Source organism: Meleagris gallopavo, chromosome 19, assembly GCF_905368555.1.
Source record: "Meleagris gallopavo chromosome 19, MGAL_WU_HG_1.1, whole genome shotgun sequence".
In the NCBI taxonomy this organism is placed as follows: Eukaryota; Metazoa; Chordata; class Aves; order Galliformes; family Phasianidae; genus Meleagris; species Meleagris gallopavo.
In genome coordinates this window covers 3,728,030-3,754,718 of record NC_139422.1, presented here as the reverse complement: position 1 = coordinate 3,754,718, position 26,689 = coordinate 3,728,030, and the positions used below count along the sequence as shown (strand labels likewise).

General features: G+C 44.2%; 1 long non-coding RNA gene across 2 annotated transcripts in view; it reads right to left on the bottom strand.

The window, feature by feature from the left end:
• Positions 1-870: 870 nt before the first annotated feature.
• LOC104913664 (uncharacterized) overlaps positions 871-26,689 on the bottom strand; it is a 156,868-nt gene continuing 131,049 nt past the window's right edge. Inside the window, exons 1-3 of one of the 2 annotated variants that reach the window (XR_014887280.1) lie at positions 17,117-17,332; positions 16,243-16,281; positions 871-1,355 (exon numbers count right to left, since the gene is read on the bottom strand). This is a non-coding gene — a long non-coding RNA (uncharacterized LOC104913664). Of the gene's footprint in view, positions 1,356-16,242; positions 16,282-17,116; positions 17,333-26,689 lie in introns of those variants that run through there. The other variant, XR_002120585.3, reaches the window with a different exon arrangement.

Sequence of the window (26,689 nt, the reverse complement as noted above, 5' to 3'; positions counted from 1 at the left end):
ACCAATTTCCATGGGTTTTTAGCTCAGATGCTGAGCTGCACAAAGCATCATCCAGCTCTTTGATGACTTCCACTCTTCTCCTGGGAATTATCACTGAAAAAATGCAGAGCAAACATCCCAGGAAGAAAGCTTCAGGGAGCTCTCCCTGCATATATTGGGCAGTAAATGTGTTGTTTCTCTCACTTGGGAAGCAGGTGGGAAAAACAGAAGTAGAGAAGGTAAAATCCAAGGTAGAATATGATGCCATTTTGCAAGCCAGGGCAAAAGGATAGATCTCATCTGCTCAGAAGCATTGAAAATCTGTCAGTCACACAGCAGTTTACAAGGCAGTGTTTAACTTAATTTCAGTGAATATGCAGAAATGTCTCTAATAATAAGTTGTCAAAAGGCATGGGATCAGACAGGAGGGAGAACAAGAAAGGAAAGCTTCCAAGCAGATCCAGTCCCACTCCCCACCTTGCTCTTCCCAATCCCTGCTCTGGAGCAGAGAGGACTGCATTCACTATTAGCTACCTCTGCTACACGCTTCCCTCTTCTCTTCATTTCCTCCTCCCCTCAGGATATTTTGGCTGGCTGGAGTTTCCCATTAAGGCAGCCACTCTTGTAGCAAAGGGAGATGACATGATTAATGCCATTCCATGGGGAAGGCGCTGAGCGCAGGAGCCGGGCTTGTTCTCATCACTGCTCATTAATGTTTGCCCCAAAGAGGCAGCAGGTACCTGGTAGATACGGTTCTTCCAGCTCTGTCCTATGCTAGCTGTGAGCTTTTAGGCCCAAGAGGGAAGGGAAGCTTCTCTCTCTTTGCAAACTATGGATGCAGGCAAAAGGGATGAAGTGGTCACCCCACAGGAGTCACGTGGAACACACAACTCACACTGGTCTCAAGGGTGATCACATTCATTTCACATCTTCATAGGCAAATCAATGAGTAAACGACTAAAAACACACACCATTACCACCACACACACACAAACACACACAAAAAAAAAAAAAAAACAAAAAAAACAAGAGAACCAAGATCTCCTGATTTTTAATTGAATTTGTTGCCTTTAGCTTCCAGACATTGGTTCTCTTTATGGTTTTTCAGATTGAGGAGTCTTTTATCACCTACTACCTTGTCCTCATGCAGGTTCCGAAAGAGAGCCCCAAAAGTTGCTGAGCCTTCCTTCCCCACTTTGTGATGTTATGAAAAGCAATGAAAAGCAGCAGCTCTGACGGTGATCCATGTAAGCTCTTGTTTACACTCTTGTGGGTTTTGTTGGTTTTGTGTTTTGGTTTGATGTTTTTTCCCCAGGTTATCCAATGCCTTTGGACACCAGCAGTTATCCCATTTCAGATGTTTAAGGGCTCTCCGTCTGTAATGAAATTAGCACAATAAAGTACCAGAGGGCTGGGAATTACTTAAACAAAAGTCAATCCATTACGTGTACACACACTTCTAACAACCAAAACTGCAGTCTCCAAGAATAAAACTAATTCTGTTTGAAAAGATCTTTTTCTACAAAATCATGTTGAGAAAAACCCCTTGATTTTCTTTCTACCCTTTGATTCTTTATTGATCAGCTTATTTGGTCCCATTATTTTGCCCAAGACCAATACCGTGCTACGTATCACATAGCAACAACCTCCTCAACCTTTTTTCTTTAAGTTATTACACTACAATGCTCACATAGCCACTTTCCATGGTGCGAGGTTTATTAGAAGCTAAAGTCAGCAGACCAAAAAGTTGTTCAGCTAATTCTTCAGAGTCCTCGTGCAAGCTTTGAGTCTGCTGAGCTTCAACTGTTCCTCCCATCTGTGTACCTGACTTGTTTTCCCAAGTACCGCAAAGCACTTCATCATCATATAATATAAATGTCCAACTGCTTCTTTCTCAGCACCAGAATTGCTTCTTTGCATGTGAATGTTTCTTTTGCATTTGATAATTTTTCTGCTTCCATCCAGGAGTGCTTTGCTAGGATTTTTGTTTTCCACAGGCAAACTATCTCATCCCTCATTAATTTCCTTTGTCCCCCCAGTCATGAATTATTTTTTTCCCTGCAAGTTTTTAACCCTCCTTATCCACACTCTACGCATTCCAACTCCTCACTGGCACTAATCCCATTTCCCATCTTGAATTTTCATAGGAATTGGTTTCTAATGTCTGGATACAGATTTCTCACTGCCATCTTCCTTTGTAATGGATCAAGGCTTGGATTCCAGCCAAACTTGTCTCCTTACTTCATATGAAATTGTTGTGTTTTGGCCATCTAATAAATTCTTGCAGAATCTGGTTTGCAATCAGCTGTTTTTGCGACTGCAGTTTCTCTTCTAATCAAATCCATTTGTAACTTTTTCAACTTTTGGAAATTAATGCTTTTGAGGCAGTAAATGTACTTATTGCTAGTTATAACTATCCTCTGTTCGCCCATATTGAATCTTTCTCAACTATGCAAACATCTGGTAAATAAAGAATAGAGGAAAATTGTCTAGAAAGTTCTTAGAACATAACAAAAGCAAAAAAATAGTAAGACGTAAAAGAACAGTTCCTTAATCAAGGATTTTGAAATTAGAATGGTGGGAAGTTTGAAACTGAGATAGTAACATCACACTGCTGGAAGAAAGCAGACATCAGGATGGGATGGTTTGCTTCCATGACACATAGCACAGTATCTCTGGTCAACTCAATCTGGTGCTTTGGCTTAAGTACTGAGCGTGGGTTTGGGATATCATTTTATGAAATTTCAGTCTCAGAAACATCTAGGTCAAAAGAGACCTCCCAAACTTGTGTTAGTTATTCTCCTGCTCAGAGCAAAGCAAACACTAAATTCAGACCAGGTTGCTGCAGACTTCAGTTAGGTCTTGTGGAGGGATAATGTCACTGCCTGGGGACTGGCAGCTACAGCAGCTCCTGCCCCAGGCACAGATGCAGCCCAGCGAGACTCTCCACACCCCTGACCATTCTTTATCCTATGGTTCAAAGAATGATGCTTAAGCAAATACGAGCTTCCAGTCTAGCAAATAATTTATCCCTTGTAATGGATCCTCTTCTAGAAAAGTTACAAGAAGTGTCTGAAGTGATGGAAACTTTTGGAAAACTGTATTTTTTTAAAGTTATTTTAACCGAGGTGTTTCAGGCTTTTTACAAGACCTCTCATGCCTCTCCTATCCCCTCCCTGCTCTAGTACCAGGTCTGGAGGTTGGTGGCCCTGCCTGTGGCAGTGGGGTTGGAGCTTGATGGTCCTTGGGATGCCTTCCAACCCAAACCATTCTATGATTCTATGTATTAACACAGTTTTGACTGCATGTGAACAGTGCTTATGGAGCAACCCGTTGTGCTCCCCAACTGTAACTGAGGTTTGCTGAGGATCACTCCCATGCCTCACCTGGACTCAGTTACCTGAGGGGGCAATGATATTCCTCACCAAAATGTATGTGCTAATTTTGCTCCCTTAGTTACAAGCCAGCCTGTCTTGCTCCCCTTGAAAGCAATGGAGACACTTTGACTTAATAGTTCCAGGGGAGACTAATTGTTTTAATTAAACTTTCTTTTAGTATCCGAAGTCAGACAGCTTGAATGCCTCTCCCTTGATCTAAGTGCATGCCAGAAGCCCAATTTCTGTGTTATCAATCACATTAAACCCTGTATCTTTTCATTCTACCTCTCCAACTTTTACCTACAGATTTTCCCCCTACATCATGCATTGCAGCCACCGGATTTCAGGAATGCCAGTTATAAACACATGATGCAAATTCTGTGAGGAGAGAGAATGGTGATTATCCAAACGAGGACCCAGTCAGTTCTTTAATGTTGTTAGCTCTTCCAGACTGAAACTCTTGCACCATGAATTCCATGCATGTCCTTCCCAACTAATTGGAATAGGAGATCTGCTCTGGCCTTTCCTCCCTTCCTCCTTTCTGCTCCTCCACTTTCTTCCCTTTTTAAGCTTGCTTTGAACTGACATTCAGCGAACTTTGGTAAGAAGCTGAAGTTCCATCAGCTGTGAGGAATGAAACTTGGTGACCACTCAGCAAATTCCTTCTTTCTTATGCAAATTACCTTGCTGGGATCAGGAAGTGGCCTGACATGCAAATCAGACACAGGGATGAAGAGAGATCGTTATCAGATCTGTGCTCCTGACTTAGATAAATAAGCATTGGACATGATTCTCCACTCATTAAAGTGTCTTCCTCAGGAGATGGCTGACAGTTCATTAAGTAAGGATGAAATGTTATTATTTAAACTCAAGACTGATCAGACCGGGTGGAACTTAGTCTTACTGTACTCCTAATTGTACTGTGCTGACGAGCAAGTTCTTGAGAATAGTCCTCTGAAGTGGCTGACCCTCACAGAAATTAAGATCTTGCTGTAATTGTAACGAACAAGGGCTGCCATTTAAGCTGTATGTGTGTTTTGCAGATTCAGTCCCAGTAACAAAGGTGAAGAGCACTGCAGCTCCCAGCCTGACTTGTGCAGAGCTCCTTGCCCAGGATGCCCTACACTCAAGACCCAAACTCCAGCCGTGTGGTTTTGGTTTCCATGTTTGTCACACAAATAACCGCTTTTCTTCCACCCAAACCCATTGCTGCAGTCAATTCCAGTCAACACAAGTTGCCCCGTGGCCTGCTGGTGAAACAGGACCAAGAGGAAAGCCACAAGCAGCCAACCCCACCTGGCCATCCTTGTTTATGTTGCTTCTTTTCACACCCCAGATTCAGCTTTTTAAACTTGGTCTCCAAAAAGGCCCTGTATCTGATCCAGGGTCATTCATCTTCAGGACAAGTGTCTATTGATCAGCTGTTATCCAATTTACAATAGCTATACAATATTGTATATTGTAATACAGCCTGAACTCAGCAGGATCAAGAGGGAATTCAGTGTGAGACCAAGGAAAGCACCTTCTATAAACTCTTCAGGGCAAACACAAAGTGCATTACTAGATGCTGAAACATTACAGCAGAAACCCCAGGCTCCCACACAAGGATGATGTGAGAGCAGCAGAAGCACAGCCAGGAAATAACCCCCACACCACCCCCACCTGCAGGTGGGTGAGGACACATCTGACCACATTGTGACGGCAGAGAGAGGAATTAATGCACAAGAAACCTTACAGAAAGTGTCCATTAATGCCTTCTAAACCCTCTATAATATGCAAGGGTTATATATATATATATATATTTTTTTTTCTCCCCTGAACACAAAGAGCAAATATCTACTTTCATGAAGAGTGACCTTTACGGTGCACTAGGAGAATGAAAGAATAAGGCAAGAACAGAGGCAGATCTCTGTGAAAGGAGATGCACAATGTGTGCATTGACTCTCAAGGTTGGTGTTGCACGGAGCCCAGAGAGGGTACTTGTCTCTACAGACTGCAGAGCTCTTCAGAAGAGGTGTGCTGCCCTGCAAACAGAGGTGCGCTGCCAATGCGGCTCTGAGGCAGCACAGGGGCTGCCTGGGTACTTTTCAGTGAGCCTATTTTTCTTTGGAAAAGTCCACATCTGTGAAATCAGAACTGTTTGGAGGAAAGGGTCAGCTTTAATAAATCCTTTTTTATTATTTTCCCTCCTCTTTTTATTCCTTTTTAAATAGAAGGTGCTGTCAGTTTCTTTGTGTGGCTTTCGGTTTTTTTCTGGTTTATATTTTCTCCTCGATTAAAATGCTTTCTTCCACCATTACAGCTAATTAAAAACGAAGCCAGAACACCAACATGACCAGAAAGATCACAAAATGAGAAATGAAACAGAAATCCTTCTATTGCCCTCATCAGAATGTAGCTGTGAAAAACTTCAGAATCCTAAATGTTCTGATAGATTTGAGATGGGAAAAAAAATGGCAAGACTTGGTATTTTCCCTGGGACAGGAAGACCTGTTCCATCCCTGTTTCATGCAGCTGTGTATCTTACTGTTTCTCATGTTAATCTTACAGGACGTGAGCGCTGATGTTACAGGTAAAGGAACTATTTTGCACCTTCCTCTCATTTCCTTTTCCTTCTTTGATGTTCACCACCCACTACAACATTCTCTCTGATATCATTCTCAGGCTGAATGCGACCTGATTCACATCTCACGCCAATTACCCTGACATTGTCGGAACGGAGCTGGTTTGCACTAACCGAGGAATATGATTATTTTGCAGTGATATCAGTCCTCTGCCTCCCCCTTGAGATTTCTGGCATGGGTGAAGGCTTGGAATGAAAACTAACTCTTCCCCACCCACCCGCTCTAAAAAAGGGAGGGGATTAACTCCTGTGTTTGTTAAAAAAAAGACGAAATCATAGCTGGAAAAAGTGGATTTCCTTCATGTTATTCATGATGCTGAAGAAGTGAATCTGTATCCCTCCCAGGCTACATTCTCTTTTATGTGAGAAATGCAGAACAGAAAGGATGATGTACAGCCTGGCAAACCCCATTCTTCATAGGCCAGGTCCCACTAGTCACGGTGGCAAACAGAATTAATAGACTGCATTGGTGGCAACTTCTCAAACCTGCTTATGACCAGCAATGATCGGGGCTGAGCAAGATGAAGGGGAGGTGGGGGAGCCCCACGGGGTGTCCCATGGCTGTGGGTTATCAAGGAGTGCAATGGCAGGACAAGGGAAATGGCTTTAAACTAAACAAGGGTGGGCTTAGATTAGATTCAGGCCTACATGTAGGAAGGACCCACGCACAGAACTCAGCCCTGTGTTCACCTTGCTGTATTGGCTTCCCTTGGTGCCTCCTACAGCCTCTTCTTCCCTTCCCCAGACACTGTCCCGATGCTCTCGTGCCACCTCACAGCAACCCTTTATTCTCACTACGTTCCCAATTCTCCTCCCATCTCCTCAATGGCAGAAATTCTCATCTCCGGCCATCGGCCCAGCTCAGCACATCCAAATTTCTAAGGGGCAAAACCAATTTCATCCAGTTTCCGACCCCAGCTGTCTTTTCCCACTCTGCAGCTCAGTTTATTGCTCCCCTCCAGGTACATGGAGGCAGCTGCCCAAGGGCTGTACTGATGCTGGGCCATGTTTAAGAATAGATCTTTTAAGATTGATCCTCTTGAGCCTCTACACAGCGCTGTATGGCTGCATCCAAGGGGAGGGCAGCATGCAGCACAGGAAAAGAAGAATTGGCTGGAGAAGGGCAGGATCCTCCTGAGCTGCCTTTGCTGCCAGGAGAATTGTAATGCAGAGCCATCCTTTGCCTTGTGCTTCGTCTGTTTTGTTTACTTTTGGGCAAGGGCTGTGTTTATGAACAAGCAAGTAACTGGCATATGTTAGATTCACGTCCAACAAAAATGACAATTAGGGAGAACCAGAAAGTGGGATTAGAAGTTTGCACCAGGTCTGGGCTCATTCAGATTCAGAGGTGGACTCACAGCTCTGGCTGCTGCTCTGTTTGTGCATTTCTTTGTTCTTTTTTTTTCTGTGTTTTGTTTCATTTGAGCTAATAAATACAGATCCAGATATGAATGATCAAAATCTTCCCAAATTTCAGGATATGACATTAGCTTTTTGATCTAGGGCCTGTCTGGACTCAAACCCAAGTAAATGGATTTTTTTTCCTTGTAATAACTGTAAAAAAAAAAAAAAAAAAAGTCAAACTAATAGTGCTCCCCTTCTACCTTCTTAAAGTACAGGGTTGTAAACACATCTGATTCAGGGCCTAACATGTGATGAGATTCACAAACAGTGATAATATCTTCCATTACAGCAACGGATATTGTTAGAAAGAACTTCAGCAAACCTCATTTTCTTTGGGAGTCGCATCATCTTAACTGCAACACGTTTGGCATATACACAAACTGAGGGGCTCTCAGCCCCCGGCGGGTCCTGCAGGCACAAATCCATTATCACAATATCCCAAACACTGGAAAAAAAGCTGCAGGGGTAGCGGGGAGGGGAGGTTTTTATTTGTCTATCTTTTATGTCTTCAAATTGAATCTGACACAACACCCAGATTATCTGCTCAGCATGAAAACAAAGGAAGGTTGTTTTCTTTTCCTCTTTTATGAAACTGGAGGTGTGTGCTAATGTCTTGGGGGTTGAGTGTTTCAAACACCCATTACCATACATTAGCCCTAAGATATTGGAGCTGCCAGCACGCAGTTAGCTGCTCTCCCACCCCAGGCTGCAGACCAGGGGAGGATGCTCACTGATGTGCACGTGTTGTGCTCCCCATCTGGCTCACTGTGTGCTTGGGGATATCTTCATGTGGCAAGCCAAGAGAGAGCCTGGTTTATTTGCGCATCAACCTGTTGCTGAGTGAGTGAGAATTTGAACACCATGTTCTTATCAAGCCACAGTCTGATGTTTGCATGCAAATATTTGAAGTGTGAGGCTTGGAGATGTGGGGCAAGTGGAAGGGAGGAGGAATGCTCAAGTGAAGCCTGAGCCCTGTTGTTGGAAGCCATCTGCCCTTCCTCCCACATGCTGCGAGACCTGGGATGCTTCTTCACAGGGATATAAACGGGGCAAGGTGGCAGCACTTTGCATCTATTAAATACTCACCATGCACTGGTGCAAATGCCCTCTCAGAGGACAAGGCAAGAATTGTTTTTGACAGTCCTGAGCAAAGCTTGTAAACGTGCATGCATATGTACAGGATAAGCATCCACATCATTAGGAAACAAGCATTAAAGATATATGCCACCTTCTCTTCTACCTGGGTACTCACAGAGCTCCCTAATCCCTGTCACCCACCAGGATGTATTATATTCATACTAACTAATTTCACAGCCAGTAAATTACAGACATACCCTGACTATCTTCATCTCATTAGAGAAGGTTAATTTAAGCAGACAATCAACAAAAATACAGAAAACTAGTTTGGAAAGCGGATTTTGCCGTGTCTCTGGCAGACAATGAATTCACAACCCCAACATCTGCCACCACTAGAGAGAAAATGCTGGAGGAAAGAAAAAAAAAAAAGAAAGAAAAAAGAAAGAAAGAAACTCATTTCTATTTCATCTGATGAATGGTGAATTTCCAATTAGCATTTTAATTACTCATGCCAGACTTTGAGCTGGTTTGATGATTACAAGAAACTCTATGAGCAACAAGTCGTGTTGCTTTGAGAACACGTGCTGGGGTAATTCACAGCTCTCTTACCAAGGCTGGGAAGCATTGCTTCTCTCCTGCAGCATTAATGACTCCCAGGTTCTTATCTTTCAGTTTATACAATTTTTCGTGCCCCTTTGTGCCACCCAAACAAATCCTACAACAAGACTGTTGTACTTGATGCTTTGGGAACACTGTCACATCTTGCAACAAACATTCTGACAGGCTCTCTTCACTTCATCATCAGGCAAATCCTATTCCAAATCCATCACTGGGACCCTATGCATATGAACCCATATCACTTGCCTGAGCAAATCCTGCAGCAAATCCATCCCAGAGCATTGCAGACACGTTCTCCGTGTCCTTCACCTGAGCTAATCCTACAGCAAACTTGTCCCAGGGGACTGATGGATGGGCAGAAGGTCTGATGGTGATAAGTCACCGCATTGTTTGCTCGCACCATAGAGAAAGGGCAAGGCATTATTTTAAGTACCTGTGCAGCATTAGAAAATACCAAGTCCTCCTGGGAAGGTCTGTGGCTATCCTTGCAGAAGAGGATCTCGGCTCTGACTTTCCTGATATTTGCACTCTGCTCCTGCATGGCAGTAACTGTGCTCAGGTACTGCACGGGACAGGATTCCAGTGTGAGCTGGGATTTCAAAAAACTGCTTCATCAGTGCTGCTATTATGGACTATAAATGTCCCAGTGGATTCCTGCATTGGACTGGAGAGTGAAATTGCTTCTTCTGAGCATAGTCATAGCTCAGAGGGGGGCTGATTGCAGGATCAAGTCAGCAGGTAGCAGTGATGGTGCAAGGGAGGATTGGGATATGCACTTCCATAGCAGGACATGTAAGCAAGGACCTTTTGATTTAAGGAGACTGTCAGACTTTATGGCAGAGTGGGGGCTCTTTTTAAGCCTGCAGGAAGCTGCAGGCTTTGCATCCATATAATTTCATTGCTAATAGAGATGCTAACGCAGACCGCTCCTCTACTTCCAGGCACTGGCTGACACACCTCAAAGTTGGCCTTGAGGAGAAATGCTGGGTGGTGGAAAGATGGATTCAGCTTTGATCCCACAGCTCTGTGCTGAGAACCCACAAATACTTCAACGAATGTGGAAAAGACATAAACAAAAGTCAGCCAGAAGAATCAAAGCACTCAGAAACGTCAGAGTCTTCATGTAGAGACCCTGAGTTGGGGGCTCGGTTTCTTTATTTTTCTCCTGGTTTTTTTTGCTCTTCTCTTAGAAAGACTTCATTTTCTCTCATTTTTTTTTCCCAGTGAATTCTCAGCCTTATGAAGATGTCAGATGTCCACCATACAGCACCATTCTGTGGTGCCAAAACACCTGCACGTCATGGATGTGCACACATCATCTGTGAAAATATAACCTTCTATCCTTGGTAGTAATTGCAAAATACCAGAACCAAATCTGTTTACTTGGAAGAAAATTATATATGGGGCAATCATTTATTCAGAAGGAAGAAAAACAAGCAAACGACCCTAAGAACATTCATGAGATGAATAAAAGTGGTATTTTTGAGTTCTTGGCTGCCTGATGAATAAAGATAAGGTCCCTGCCCCATCAGAAGGTCCTTTCTGATGGAGTTACAAAGCAAACAGAAGGAAAAGCTTAGGAAGCAAAGCAGAGTTGTGGTTACAAAATAAGCAGGCCTGAGTGGCAGCTTTGGTTTCTGCACTGCTGTTACACACAGAGCATGCCATGATGCCAAGTGTGCACACAAGCACTGATGCAGGGCAGGGGCCGGTCCTCTGGACATTAATGAGTTTCCATTTTCTTTCTTCATATCATCTTGTCAAACAAATCCTTCACTGAAAGGGAAACTCTCTCTTTTCCTTTCCACATCCTACATTCCACATTCCTACATTCCCCTCCTTTTAACCTGAATGAGGATGTACTAACCTGCTCCCTTCTGGCAATTTCTTTTCTTTTCTCCCCAGAGTTCTAAGTGTGGACCCTGTGCAGTCATTTGGAGAAGCTTCACAGAATCACAGAACCAGTAAGGTTGGAAAGGACCACTAAGATCCCCAAGTCCAACCCCAACCCACCCCACCATGCCCACTGACCACATCCCTCAGTGTCACATCTCCATGGTTCTGGAACACCTCCAGGGATGGTGACTGTCACTCCCTGGACAGCTGTGCCACTGCCTGACCAGTCTTTATGAAAAGAAATCTTTCCTAAAAAAATTTCCCAATGAAATGTAACACACCAGGAGCAATGAAGGAACAGCAAGCCAAGCAAACCCCATAGGGAAATCTACGATTCTCAGTGATCTGAAAACCCAACTGGAGGCAACATTTGCAAAAACCTCTTCCTTGCTTCTCATGCACCCCATCCCTCTTTCCTGCCTCTCTTTCCCTGCAGCACTTTGGGAGGGTTTCCCTAGAGCAACCAGGGGAGCACTCCACTTCCCATCCCTGAACCAAACCAGGGCCCAGAGGAGTTTATTATATTGTAAATTAGAACATGAAAAGCTAATACATTGTATACATTTGTCAGACAGAGAGAGGGAGAGAAAGAGAGAGAAGAAAAATTCTTTGCTGCCAGGTTCCTCACAGCAAATCTGTCACGTTTGAGAGAGGCTGCTGAAATAGAAGTATTTACAGACAGAACAGCCCTGGCGCAGAATAGCAAAGCTTGCTGCTGGCCGCTTCGGGGCTGCTTTGGGAGCCAAGATTGAGTTCTCAAGCCAAACAGCACAAAGACCCACCGTAAGCTACCTCAGCTCTTCTTTTGTGGGGCTAAAATGATGCAAAGCACAGAGCTATAGCAGAGTTGCCTTGTACAGAAGATGAAGAGACAAACTGAGATGTCCCCTCAGCCTGGAAGGATATCTGAGAACACTGACATCTGTGTCTACCGTAGGCATTTCAAAGGGCATATCCAGGGACATGGGGTCTCTGCTGATGTTTGTGCTGTAGGTCTGTATGTGTCTGGTGCTGCTTTGCAAAAGAAAAGGGGGAAAATCAGGTTTGGGATGGGATGGGATGGGATGGTATAGGATAGGATAGGATAGGATAGGATAGGATAGGATAGGATAGGATAGGATAGGATAGGATAGCATAGCATAGGATAGCATAGCATAGGATAGCATAGCATAGCATAGCATAGCATAGCATAGCATAGCATAGCATAGCATAGCATAGCATAGCATAGAATAGCATAAGGCAGGACAGGATGGCCTTTCCCAGTCCCTCTGCACACCCTGTCCCCTATTGCAATCGTTGATGCATTTCTGCTGCCTGAAGGACTGAGCTGTCAGCCACGTCCAGTGATGATGACTTTCATATCTCTCCCTTCACAACTCAGAATTCAGGTCAGGAGGGCATTTCCCAGACATAATCTGCCTTGAAATAGTTGGCAAATCAGAATTAAGATAATGAATGGCAAAAAGCAATCACAGTTCAAACTTGTTTCCTGCACAGATGAGGAAGCAAAGGAGTGAGGTGCTGGAAGGCTGCTGTGTCTGAGGCTGACATTCATCATTTTATCCAGGATGAAACATGCAAGATGGCAGTGGTGGTTATTGGTAACAGTTCAGCTGAAATTGTACACAAATGCTCCTTGGTCCAGCCTGACTAGCTCCTCATGCAGCTGCTGTTGCAGTTACTGAAATGCAATGGCTGCTGCTGCTCTGGTTGATTCTGCTGAGCCTTGCACACAGCTAGAAGAAGACCTGTTGTTTTGGGAACATTTATTTCTGTCAAGCTAGTAGCATATCTGAAGACAGTGCAGGTAGAAGGGCCAGCTGACCCATGAACACTGCAGAAATCCATCCAACCTACCAGCCATCCCCAGCCCCTTTGTAGAGTGGACAGCCGTAGCCCCACTGTGGAGGCCAGACCTCAAATCACAGTGGAAGAGAAGAACTAGACTGGGCCGTGAGCTCTGCTTTGTCTCCAGAGCTTTGCTTGACTCAAGTGTTTGGCTTGTGCTCCCATCTAGGATGCTTTTTTCAGACACTCGTGAAAGTTGCCAAACAAAACATTCTAGATTAATTTCACTCTCTTCCCCTCTCTCTTTTTAGAAACTTTTAATTAGTCCCCAACTCAGCACCATTATTAGTATTTGTTATTAAGTATTAAAACTGCTCACTCTCAGCTCTCTCTCCCCCCGCTTCCCTCTTCCAGCCCTTTGTTTTAATTGTTATATTTTTTCATCAGTGATCAGCCAAGCTTCCCTAATGATCTAGACTCATTTAAAGGGTTTATAACTCTGGCACAAAACTCCAATAAAAAAGCGGCAGACTTGCTGGGAACCTCCTGGGGCTATTCAGCAGCCGGGAACACAAACTCATTTACTACTTGCCTGTTCCCCACTTTCCCTAGCCACCATCACCCATTCTGTCAAAATATCCTCCTCTCCGCACGCAGAAAGCCCTCACTTGTCCTCTTCCACATCTTCCTCTGCACCCTCTCAATTCTTTTCCCCCAAGGATCAAGACAAGAGAACTGGAATAAGCCTTGATGAGACACCTGGTGATGTTAACAGCCAATAGACCAAACCTACCGCTTCTCCCAGCTTGTGCTCTACCAATGCCAACGTTCCCTTCTCTCAAAAGAGAAAATATAAAGCACTATAGAGAGACTAAGGAAAGAAATGTTCTGACTGTATTTCTCCTTGAGCATATTTAGCAGCTGCGAGTTACCCCATCAGAAATCTTAAAAAGTCTTTTTTATGAACGTGCAAGTCAGCATCGTCTTTTCCTTAATGCTTTATTCACTTTGCAGTGTGTATAGATTTACACAGCGGCCAAAAGGCTGTTTAGCAAACGCTCAGCGCCTTGGCCCAGCTTCCCAGTAAGTACAGATGTGACTTCCAAACCTGTCCTTAGCCTTGTGCACAGCCTGCAGTAAATCTGTGGGCCTCCAAATAGGAATAGGAATGTAAGCCATTCCCCATGGCCATAGGCATACTTGTGCTGGGGTCTCACCAGACTTACTGGGCTTTTTGCCCATGGCCTTGGGCACTGGTAATTAGTCAGGTTTAGGGACAAGCCAAGAGGATATGTTTGTCCTCCAGCAGTCTCCTTATATCAACCTTTCAGAGGGAAATCTCACAAAAACCACTCCTACCTGTACACACAGTTTAAGCACGTTTAACATCCTGGCTATCCTGCTTTTGTAATCCAGCTGAATTTTGACCCTTTTATGCTGAACTCCCCTGTGCTTCTGCAGGTGCGTTTGCCAGAAGCTTCCATGTCAAAATTACAGTGCAAACGATGGCATTACATGGTCTTGCTATGAAGACACTATTCTGCCCAGAGACGTGCCTGACAACATTACAACCGCAGTGGCCATCTGAGTCACAACTGTATTGACATGATCTACAAAGAGCCCTTTGTGCTCACATGAAAGAGGCTCCGCTGAAAGCCCCATCAATGCGTTCAGTCCTCTTCAAAAAACCAGAATCATCTGTTGGGACTAAACAGTGGGAGCTCCTCATTTAGTCCTTTGAAAAGAACAGTTTCCCAAGGAACTTTAGCACTGTCCTCCCCGGTGTGCCTGCTGGACTCCTCAGAGAGATTCCTGGAACTGTTTGAACTAATTTGACACAAATCTCTCATCAGTGGTTTGACTTTTGGGGAGAAAGATACATTGCAAAATAAAACAAAGCAAGACAGTATTTCAGGAAAGGTGGAAAAGATCATAACGTTTTGGGGTGCTTAAGCAGTACTACCAGGTTTTAAAGTTGGGCTGAAAGTGCAGTACATCAAGCAGAGTCTATGGAGGATGCCTGCAATTAGAGAACTAGTTGGTGATACAAAACTGTCTTCCTCTTGTTTCCAGCTGCTACATTTAATTAAAAGGAAGCTAAACAATCCATTACATTAAATTACTTTCTGAACGTTACTTTTCCACATAGGCAATTGCAGTGGTTGCCACAGGGATGTTATCTGACCACAGATTGGAAAGGAGATAACCGTTCTCAGAATGATTCTATTCCTGCTTTGAAATATGGCCCGGAAACCCTGGTCAGGGCTCACTCCCCATTGCGTGAGGAACTATAGGAGCTGGTGGGGATTTACCATGTGCATGAGGGGTATTAGCAAACTGTAACCTCAACCCCATCTCGTTTGTTCCTGCATCTGGGCACGCGGTGTTGAAGACGCCAAATTGCTCTGATGCCCTGGCAACAGAAGTGGTTTTCTTTCATGTTTTCCTATCTACTCTTCGTCACCTTTGCTACTGGAACTGCAGGTAATAAAATCACACAGTAAGACAGACCCAGCCTCAGCTGCTTCCTGGTAGTCCCTAATAAGTACCGAGCAGTCAGTACGTTGTGTTTCAGCCTCTAAACTGAAGAAGTAATTCACCAGTTTAGAAGCCAAATATGCCAGGGATATCTTGAAATGCCACATGGAAACACAATTTCTAGAACACTGCCTTGTCTTGTGGACACTTCATTTCTTGTTTGTGAAGGACACAACAGTGGGGCCCGTCCTTGTCTTCTCAGCAGCGCACAGACATGGCAGCAGCCCATGCAGCCTTCAAGGCTTTCTCCTGTAGCTGGTTGGCCTTAAAAGCAACTATCAAACCTGTATCTCCTTATGGTAAAACCCAAACCTTCTCTGCTTAGGGTAAGGACAGTCTGGGCTGACTCCAAGAGCAGAACCAAACCAGCAGCCTGGCTCACCTCTGTTACACCTACACCCTCATCTCCTGCACTCTGTACCATTTTTCCTCGGAGAAAATAATGGCCAAGTGGCTGTTTTGAGCATGGCTCAGTTCAGATTACTAAAGGAGAGGCAGGCAGAAGCTCCTGACTTGCAGACTATTTTTCCTTTATTCCTCTTCTCAGATGAGACCATTCAGAGGGTAAGTGTCTGTTTACTGTTCACACATAGTGCATTATGGTATGAAATTGCCTTTTCTTCCCTCATTTCCAGCACTTGTGCCTCATCCCCTGATGACCTCACAGCAGCAGCACAGACCTTTATGAGCAGGGAGCTCCATTACACTCATTCTCCCTTAGCCAGCCTTCCAGAAGTGAAATGCCATTGGCCTTGGTCTGCTTGGTGCATAGCAGGAAATGTGCTCACCGCTTGGAACCAGTGCGACTGTTCCACTCCATCTCACATTTCCCCTGTTTGCTGCCTTTAAATTGCTGGGCTGGATGTTTAGTTATCAACAGCCTCTTAACCCAAGTGGCATTATCTAAGTCACTCAGTAATCTCATGCAGGCAAACATCTTACCCAGGTCTCAGACACCTTGTGAAGCGTTCATGCTCTGAGCTGGAAGACACATCAAGCACCAGAAAGGAATCAGAGGTGTGAGAGAGAGGACAGAACAGATATAGAAGACAACTTAGAATGCATCTGCACTTTATCACGGTCTTAGCAAACGCCAAGCTTTCCATTTTGCGAGTAAAAACATAACCAAACAATCCATCCACATCAGTAGCATTCAGTCTCTCCCAGCTTATGCTTGCATTCAAAGAAATAAATCCTACATCCTTATGAAAACAAGAAAACCACATCTAAAATCACTGACAGATTGATGGGGTCTACTTCTTAAGGAAAGCACCAGAAAGCTACCCAAAATAGTAGGTCAATCACATTACCATCCAGCTGGTTTTGTTTGCTGGTTTTTTGTGTTGTTTTTTTTTCTTTTCCCCGCCCCCATCATTAAAATTCTTCCAGCAATGTATCAGCTCCACTCTTAAAGCTTTCTGAATTTCCAGTGGTCATTCTACCTGACCATATTTGCATCTGTAGCCCCAAATTGCACACAACAAAGACAGAGTAAAAAGAATGACTGTCTTTAAGTCAGGTCCTCATTGTTCCCAGCATCTGACTCCAGCCTGCAGAGGTGTGAATCAAAGTCTGGTTTCCCATGTGGTCACGCCAGATGGTTGGCTCAAACCCCATCATTTCTTTACAGCAAAACTCACTAGACACAGACAGTAACCATAAGATATATTGGAAGCTTGAATCCCGTATAATTTAGACTGCCAACACTCATGCAAAAGATACTTTGCCCTACAACTTTTGTCAGCTCTTCAAGGATAGTTTCTTTGCTGAACGTGTCCTGAAACATTTCAAGGCAATGACAAAAAGAATCACTTACAGTTAGCCTGTGCCTTCCCATTCTGAAAGATGATATTACTCCTGAACTTCGATTGTCAAGCTGAATTCAATGATCATTTCATGTTCTCTGCTTCCAAGGAATACTTGAGAACAGCTATGAAGAGCAACAGGTCACACAGTAATGTTATCTCATTGTCCGTGGCTGTATGGCAGGGTGCTCTGGCATTTGTCAGGGGGTGAGGATCTCCAGCTGCGTCACATTGTACCTCTACAAAAGCACTGGGCACACTGAGCAAGTTTCAGCTCTGCTGGAATTGTGAGGAGGGCTCTGGAGATAACATTATTCAGTAAAGCAAATCAACGTTTGGGAAGGAGGCAGTGTGTTGAACACAGTCATATGCTTGGAAAATCTGGCAGTGTATATTTAGTGACCACAAGAGGTCAGGACATCAGCTTTTACACTGCATCTTAAAGCAGCAGACCTGAGAGCCTGTAGCCGGAGCAATATTTTAGGTTTGATTCCTTTGCTAGGAAACCTCATATTTACACATTCCTTAACAGCTTCTGTGTCTGTTTCCTCAGCAGCAGGGGTTATTGCAGGAGCAACAGCCCTCCTTTCTCTGCACTTGCTTTTAGCAGCACATTAGCCAGGTTTGCCTTTTGTCAGGTTCTAGGTCTTGCTCCTCAGTTCGAAGGTATACAACACTATATATATAATTATTTTTTTTAACTATAAGCCACAATCAACATTTCCACTTTTCTGGCACACTGAGACTTCATTCATTAAGAACAAACTGTGCTGGTGACATACCTGCCTCAGGTGTGACCCAGCGTTGTAGTGTCCCCTCCTACAGAAACAAGCAGCACAAGCCTCCCTCTTCTCCTGCCAATGACACTTCTAAAAGGCAGTGCGGGAGATAACAGACACATTATGTATTGCAACTACTACATAAGACATTTCTGTTCAAATGCAGTTCTCTCTTTATGAAGAGTCTACATTAGGAAGACAGAGGATATGAGTTCAGCATATACAGATTTGTTCCATTTGAAGGTGCACCCTTGGACCCCTTCAGCAGGTCCTGCTTTGTGAAATGCCGTTTCTTTGTTTACTTTGCATGGTGCTTTTTTTTTTTTAAGGCAAAGTTATTAAGCTACTTCCAGCATAATGCCTCTAAATGCCGAGTCCAGGAGAGGGAATTTTAACTGGGTTCATCCAATGCAAATGAAAAACTGTCCAAGGCTTGAGAGGACTGCAAAGTTTGGTGTCATGGCTTTTTCAGGTGTAAAAGCTGTTCCTCGGCAAGATTTCATTTGAACTCTGGAAGTTATTTATTTCCTTTTGTTTGTAAATTAAACTCCACCTGAAACAAGTAAGAGTAGAGTTACTGCTCAGAGTTCCTGGGGCAGAGAAGAGCAGAAGGATGGAGAGTGCTCCCAGCAGTGCAGCAGTGGTGTCTGTTCACGCTATGTGAGATGAATCCTGGATGCTGAGATGGAAATACTCTGAAAAAAACTACAATTGCAATTGAAAAGGCTGCTATCATTTCTGTGACTATTACCTGCAAAGCAAAATGGGAAGGGGAAGATGACGGTGATACAGAGACTTCAGCTTTCTGAGATCATTCCTTTGGTTGTCTGAAACCATTAAGTCTGAATTAAGGGCTTTTGGGGGATGCTCCTCATCCTACAACTCTTCATTTTTCATTTGTCAGTCTGTAGGCAGTAGGGAGCAGGACTTGTCTGAGCAGGGGATGAGATGTACAATCCTGGGACAGCTCATCAGGAAGTCTGAGGGTCATTTCAAACACATGGCAGTCGGGATGAGTCTCTGCACCTTTTCCTCCTTGAAGCAGTGTGGATGTGTGTGTATTGTTCTCACTTCTCTGCACCAGCTGGGATGATTGGGCTGAGGCTTCTCTCTGTGTTTTGCTCCAAATCGTGTATCAGGTTTTTCACAACTGAACTGAAACCCATGATTCATAATCAGTCTCGTTTGCAAAATGTTCTTCTAATTGATCGGACTGAGACCAATTTCAGTGTGGGAAACTGAACCCCGAGAAAATTAATTACCCGCCAGGCTAAACCCATTTCCTTTGGCCCAGGTACAGCTTACTGTATGTTACTGAGAGATGACCTAGCTGTCGAGAGAAAGGCAATGCAATAATTCTTTCTAGGACACAGTACAATGGTAGCAGAGAAAGCACTGCTAGCTGAGGGCACAGACTTTGCAGAGTGGGGAGCCAGCGTATATAAAGGGACAGCAAATACATGGCAAAAGCCTCAGAGGGAGTTGAGATAACAGCAAGTAGAAAATATCCCAATTCTAAAATCCAGGAGCCTCCCAAAGATGAGACACTACGGAGTTTGCTTTTGGGAACAAGAGTTTTTAACATTCACTGTGCATATTTGGGATTCACTTTACACCTACAATATAGAGAAGTGTCTCAGCGACCAAAGGCCTGGATGGGGAAAGCTGCTGAGCCTGGGCAATGGGGCTGGTGCACTGAGCAGGGCCTCAGGGCAGGAAAGCTTGGGGTAAACACACACACAAAAAAAGCCATAACTGAGCAGAAAGGACCAGAGAGTAAAAGTAGGGTTCCTTTCTTCCTCTAGGCTGAAGACATGCAGAAGATGCATGGCCTCATGTGTAGCTCTAAGAGAACACGAGGCCCCATCGAGCACGGGGATCTGCTGATCCTGGAGCTGAACGCCATCGCCCTCCCCATAAGGGCTCTGACATTCAGACACTGAACTCAAAGCTCTCAATGGCAGGAGGTGTTGCAGATGTTTTACATTAAAGCCAACTGGGCGGTGAAAGTAGCAGGAGTGTGTTCCCACTCTGTGAATGGATAAATTAAGGCTCACAGCAGAGACGACGCACGTGAGAGAGAACAGATTTTAGACTGAAATTCTAATGACTGCCATCTTTAGGTTAATGACAGCCTGCCCACACAGCTCTGCCAGCTCCCAGACTAGCAAAATAACCGCAGAAGGAACACGGATTTCCTTCGGTTTAGTCTGGGTCTCCAAGAGAAAGAAGTGTCAGTGTTACAGGATGCTCCAGGCACTCCGAGCCAGCTGCTCCCCTGCTGCTCCAGGTTAATAGAAATATTTCCTTGGCCAGATCCCAGCACAGAACAAAATGGGATTTATAGCCAGAGTAAAGCTAATCAAAGAAAAAGGACAAAGGTTTATCGGCCACCAGAACTTCTTTGGAATGAAGAAGTTAGCGATGTGTGGGTCAACAGCATTCCCTTACTTTACAGCCCTCGATGCAGATTGCCTGGGGAGCGCCTTGTCTTGATGAAGAGCTTTAACCCTTTGACTTATGAAAGGACAGGATTTAGATTCAGGTGTATTTATTTGAAAACCTCAGATCCAAACAAAGTAATCTCCTTGTCGCTGCCAGCCCTTTATCAGGATCAGTGGAGATGTGTTCTGCATCTCTGGGGAGTTCTGGGGAATCACAATGTGCCTGGGAAACAAAGGTTGAGTAGAATGACCTCTTCCAATGCAGATGTTAGGCTTCTTTAAAGCCTTGAGGTACAAAGACTACAAGGCTGGGTTAAGCCTTGTATCCTGCTTTCCTCCTCTGCTCACCTTTATTTTTTGCTCCAAGCAAAAGGAAGGTACAGGAATCAGGGTACAGAGAATCAGGCTCTGTGTATGTCTCAGAGGAAAATAAATTCCTAATGGTACACTGTGAGAATTTCTCCTTAAGATGGGATTTTCCTTTCCACATACATAGCATCAGAGATCTCTGTTCATGAAACCCCAAGTGCTTCAGGCCACCGTTTCCCCTAGCAGATAAGCTGAAGCAGGCATTTACCTGCGATGGAAGAGGGAGGGAACCCCACTGTGAGTAAAGAGGCGTGGAAATAAACATGTAACAGAAAATTGGAAAAAAGTTCCCACCAAACTAATAATGTGTGGAGAATAGCTGTTCTATTTAGTACCTCTTCTTTTAGCCAAAGTGTAACTTAACATGGAAACTGGTCCGCTGGTGTTTATAGCTACTGTTAGTTTCTAGTAGATCTTGATAGTCTGCTAAGCAAACACAGCATCTACCTCTCAAAGTAGATTTCACAGTTCCTTCAATCTCTTGCAGCTAAAATTCTTTTCTTTTTTAACCCCACTCATGTTCTTGAGTTGCTTCTTCTTCTGTGGGCACTACAGGAACACTCCAGAAGTCAGAGAACAGAACAGCTTCGAAGGGTGCAAATCCCCTTTACATCACGGCTGTGAATCCAATCTTCATCTATAGACAACTTTGTGCCAGCACAGAAACACTCAACAGATGGTTAGTGAGTCATGTCAGTGTGGCATCACCCAACATCTGAACTTCCAGAGCACTTTGTGTGCACACTGAGCCCTTAGCTCCTGGATTAATTGCAAAGCAACTGTCCAGCTTCAGCTCTTTTTTTTTTTTTTTTTTTTCTTCAGTGCTCAGTCTTTCTTTTTTTAGTAGGAAAAGAAAATTAACAATTCTTCTTTTTTAAGTAAGCTTTCTTTGGAAAGATAAAAGCTGTTTTCTAAGTTCTTTCAATTTTCACATCTGGAAAAGAGCAATGAAAAATCAACATCTACTTAACTGGAAGTGAATTCAAGAAAGCAGTTTGATGTGAACAGTGATTTCTGGAGAACGTTGCTTGTCTGAGGGCAGCCTACCTGGCCATCCATCCATCCAGTGCCCATTCGGGGAGAGAGGAGATGAGATATTACTCCATTATAATCTGGAATTTATAATTCATACAATGCCAATGAAATAATGATAAATGATTGAATTGTTCACAAAGGCCATTCTTCATGCTTGAGCCCATTTTTAAAAATCTCTTTTTTTTTTTTTTTAACTTTCTCATAATGACTCCTCTCCTTTCTTAGCTTCCTTTGCAGCAAGTTGGCAAAGGTGTTCCATAGGTGCAGAAAGCAGCTGTGCAGGAATGAAAGGGAAAGCAGCAGATGATCAACAACTGAAATCAGGTGAAGAAATCATGCCTTGATGAGCTGCAGTTCTGCTCTTAGATTGATCCTAAGTGGGAGAAGTATCAGTCATCCCTTGCTCTGAGTTACTGTACAGGGTTATCTACTCCTGAATAAAACCTTGTAAAGATGACCGCGTGCAGATGGATGGCTGCATGGCTAGATATAGCATAAACAAAAATAATAGTTCCAAATTACTTTTCTGTTTGTGACCTCATTTTCAGAAGTCCTGAGTGTTCATTTCAGTGGAACACACGAGGGAGCAGTCCTTTGGGGAATTAGTCTAGAATGCAGGTGCCTGCACTTAGAGACCTAGATCTTAGTTCTGTATATTTGGAAAGGCGAGAAAGCATCAGCCAAGGATGATTTCTAAAGGTCGAACCTTTCTTTTTTGCTGGAGCTTTCCCCCTCCGCTTGCTTTTATTTCCAGGTACTCCCTAAGGGCAGATTGAAACTCCAATGCTCTGAGCACATCTTTTGTCCTGCCTAATCATTTTCAGCAACCCAAAAGATGAGATAATGGGGACACATCTTGGGGACTCCGAGATTCTGATTGTTCAGAAAGGTCAAAGAAAAACTAGTTTTCTAATCTTTGCAAAAGAAGAGATTAGCAGAAGCCTTGCTGAGATGTGGAGAAGAAAAAAAAAAAAAAAAAACAGGGAAAAAAAAAAAGATGATATAAAGCTATTTGGATTTGTCTTCGATACAGAGTGCTAGGAGCCATGAAACAAAGCCACGACACTGAAAAGAAAGCAGGAAAAAACTCCTCTACAAAATACACTACTGAATACACCAGAAGCATGAGGAGCAACTGAGAAGAAAAATAAAAAGACACAAGTGATGGGGCAAGAATATTCTGGGACAAAACCAGTCAGGGTGCTCTTTATTTCTCTAGCATTTAAAGTTGCTAGCCTCAGGTTCACCTCTGATTGCTGTGGGAGGCTCGTGTTGAAGCTGTTGTAGCTGAAAATAGGAACAGGGCAGATGGAAAAAATGGATGGGATTTCTCTCCCATTAGTTCAGACACCTTAAAGCTGATTGCCAAGACTTGGCTGCTGTCAGGGCTTCCTCTGTGGTCCTTGGAGAAATCCACAGCCACGAAAAGCAATTCCACCCTTCATAAAAGTGACAAATGCAAAGATGCATCGGCTCCACGAGCTGCTCACCTGCCTTCGGTGGCTGCAGAAACCTGGGCAATGAGTGCAGGACAGGGGGTTAATCCCACTGCACCGAGTGAGAAACAGCCCATGCACAGCCTCTGAGGAATGCATTCAGGACTGCGATTCCTGCTGCAGCTTTGAGGACGTTCTGGGAGCAGATGAGGGAAACATTTGGGGTCACAGGGCTTACAAAAACCTCAGGCTCAGTCAGTGGAGGCTTTAGGATATTTGATGCTGAAAGTTTGGCTTGGACACATATTTAGTAGTTGTTAGAATCAAACAGAACCTCCAAATCTTTTGGAAGCATTCCTAGAGCAAGAAATTACCAATTTCCATATTTTTGTTGCTCTTGATGTTTTTGACGCTCAGGAACAAACTGTCTCCATTTAAATGAGACGAGAAAAGAATCTCCTGCAAATTATGCCATTTCTTTTCTCCATTATGTTTTTCTGCATCTTCTGGCAGCGCTGTTACAAAACCAACAGCAAATGGTCGAGTGGAACTGCAAAGACAATAACTTTAATGGAAAGAAATTGGGAACTGGAAGATGACACAGACTGAATTAGAAAAAAAAATAATGAAATAATATTTAATTTCCCCGGTCATAAATAACCTGTCCGCCCACGTTACAGGCACATCAAAGATGACAGGAAAAATAGTCAGCGACATGAGAAAATATCATTATTTCCTCATTAAACGTTTTTATATTTTTATAAGGGAAAAAAAATTAAAAAGCACCCTGACAAGCAAAAATACAACGGCTGAAGGGCCGTTGAAGAAATGAATTAGGACTATGTAAGCGTGGAGATGTGTGAATCAAAGGGAAAAAAAAATCTGGCATCGAGAAAACTTTGCCTGTTGTTAGAACCAAGTTCCATTTCAGAAATGGAGAGGGACTGCAGCCATTTCCCTCTGGACACCAATCAGCAACCAACAGGCGCTGTGTTTTTTGCACGGCTGCCTCTCCAGGCAAAGCAAGGGGATCTGCTCTGTTAAGCGTATTTGTGCAGCATTTTGGGCAAAGAATATTTCCTGCACAGCCACCACTGTGCCATAGCAGAGTATGGAGCCAAACCCAGAGCAAGGCACTGCGCTGCTGCTGCTGTGGCAGGAAATGGCTGGAAATTTGGGCAGCTGGGGGCTGCAGCTGCAAGCTGGGAAGTAGGGTTAGGGCCCAGAGGACAGTACTGTGGGCACTGTGGGTCCTGCTGAGATGTTGTACGCGCAGAGGAGTTTGGCACTGAGGTTTACCTGTTATGCATGCCACTAATCACAGAGTTCCATTTCTTATGCACCGTGTTGCTCACCTCTGTGGAGCCCACAAGCACCAAGAGTGGGTCAATGAGGGCAGAAAAGGCCCCATATGAAAGATGACCTTTAGAAGAAGCAATAGGATCATAGAATTGCTCAGGTTGGAAAGGACTTTCAAGAACATCAGGTCCAACCACGACTTAACCATACTAACCTAACTGTAACAACTCTCCATTAAATCATATCCCTGAGCACCACATGCAAACAGTTTTTAAATACATTCAGGGATGATTACTCAACCAGCTGGGGAGCCCACTGCAGTGCTTAACAACCCTATCTGTAAAGAAGTTTTTCTTGATATCCAACCTAAACTTACCCTGGTGCAACTTGAGGCCATTTCCCCTCATCCTGTCACCTGCCATCAGAGAAAGCACTCCTGCATGGTTTACCCCATGCTTCTCACTGCACTTTGGCACAGTCTCTGTGCACAAGCCCAGCACTGAGGTGCTGATTGTTTCTAACAGTCCATCCCCTGCATCCCTCTCCAGGCCTGGTGACCAGAGCACATCTATTCAGAGCAGCATTGTAAGCACATCTACTCAGAGCAACATCATCACTGTCATTTCTGCTCCGAGACACACGGCATCGCTCATCAGCGAGCGCTCAAGGTCACGACACCCTGAACAGCACACAGCCTCCTCTTGCCTGGCCTCGATGCAGCCGAGAACCTCCCTCCTCACGAGCACTAATGGCCCCATTACCGCTCCCCTCCAGATTGCCTAACAGATGCTCTTGATAAATACCGAAGCAGCTGAAATTCTGCAGGAAATGAAGCGCAGCAGCCCGACCGCCACGGCTGCTGGTGAAGGATAGGAGACACTCACAAGGTCTTTGGGGTGGGACTGCAGAGGTGTTCGGCCCCTTCCAAATGGAATGCAGTAGGTAATGCAGTAGGATCTGTGCAGTGCCACGGGCCCCAGGCTGCTGGCAGGGGTGGGTTCTCATCGAGGAAACAGGAGCAATGCCAGGCTACGGGGCTTCCAGCTGCATCTGGGCATGAAATGAACTCGCTGGAAGCTAACAAACACAGAGGCTACAGCTTGAATAAATATATATTGATATGTATACTGTGTATCTGTTTCTGCTTGCTTTTATTAGAATTTTACTGTTCTCAAAGAGTTATCTAATGTATTTGTGATGGCAAAGTCAAAACAACCCATTTCAGGACAAGCAGCACATTCCAGTTTTTTTACCCACACAGCTGGAGAAGCTTCCAAAGCATTTTCTCCACAGATATTTAACATAGATTGAAGCATTTTAAGATTATTTTTTGTCTTCTCTTTTGTTTTGCAGAATCATAGAATTGCTCAGGTTGGAAAGAACCTTCAAGATCACCAAGTCCAACCTCAACCTAATCATAAGAACCCACAGCTAAATCATGTCCCTGAGCACCACATCCAGATGAAAGTCAGGCAGCCTTGTAAAACACAGTGGTCCTGTTACATCTCTCACCAAGAGAAGAGCTGTAAAACACCCCCAGGAACAGCAATGCCAATAACTGCTGCTGCTGCCACCCCTGGAAGCAGCAATGCAAAGGGCTGAGTGACTGCACAGACATTCCCTGTAAGACGTGGCAGACCTTCCCTTCCTCTGCTAATCCCTCTCCCTCCGCTTCTTCCTTCGTCTGTTCCAGATTGCCTCAGTCTGATATGACTTAGTGCAATCTTTATAGACTTTTGTTGACTTTCTATTTAAACTTATTTCAGCATTCTGAACATGGCTGAGCTCTCTTCAACGTGGTTTCTCTCCTAAACACAACCAACTTTCGCTCCTTATCCCATTCCTTATTCCCCCAAACCCATGGTTTATTCCTACCCCTTCGCTTTTCTCTTGAGTACAGGAGATTTTCACTGACTAAGCTAAGAACAGGAGGAAAAAGCATCACAGAATGGCTTAGGTTGGAGGGGAACTTAAAGACCATCCAGTTCCAATCCCCCCTGCCAACCCTGCAGCGTTGCCAGCCATTAGATCGGGCTGCCCAGCACCCCATCCAATCTGGCTTTGAATACCTCCAGAGATGGGACAGAGAAGAACGAGGAAGGAGTGGTAAAGGCAGAGGGAAGGATAGTGAATATTTGGAGAAGGGGAAGGATGAGTTGTTGATGTCGTAGCTATGTTTGGAAAAATGAACCACCATTTTAAGAGGAAATTCTGAGCTGAAA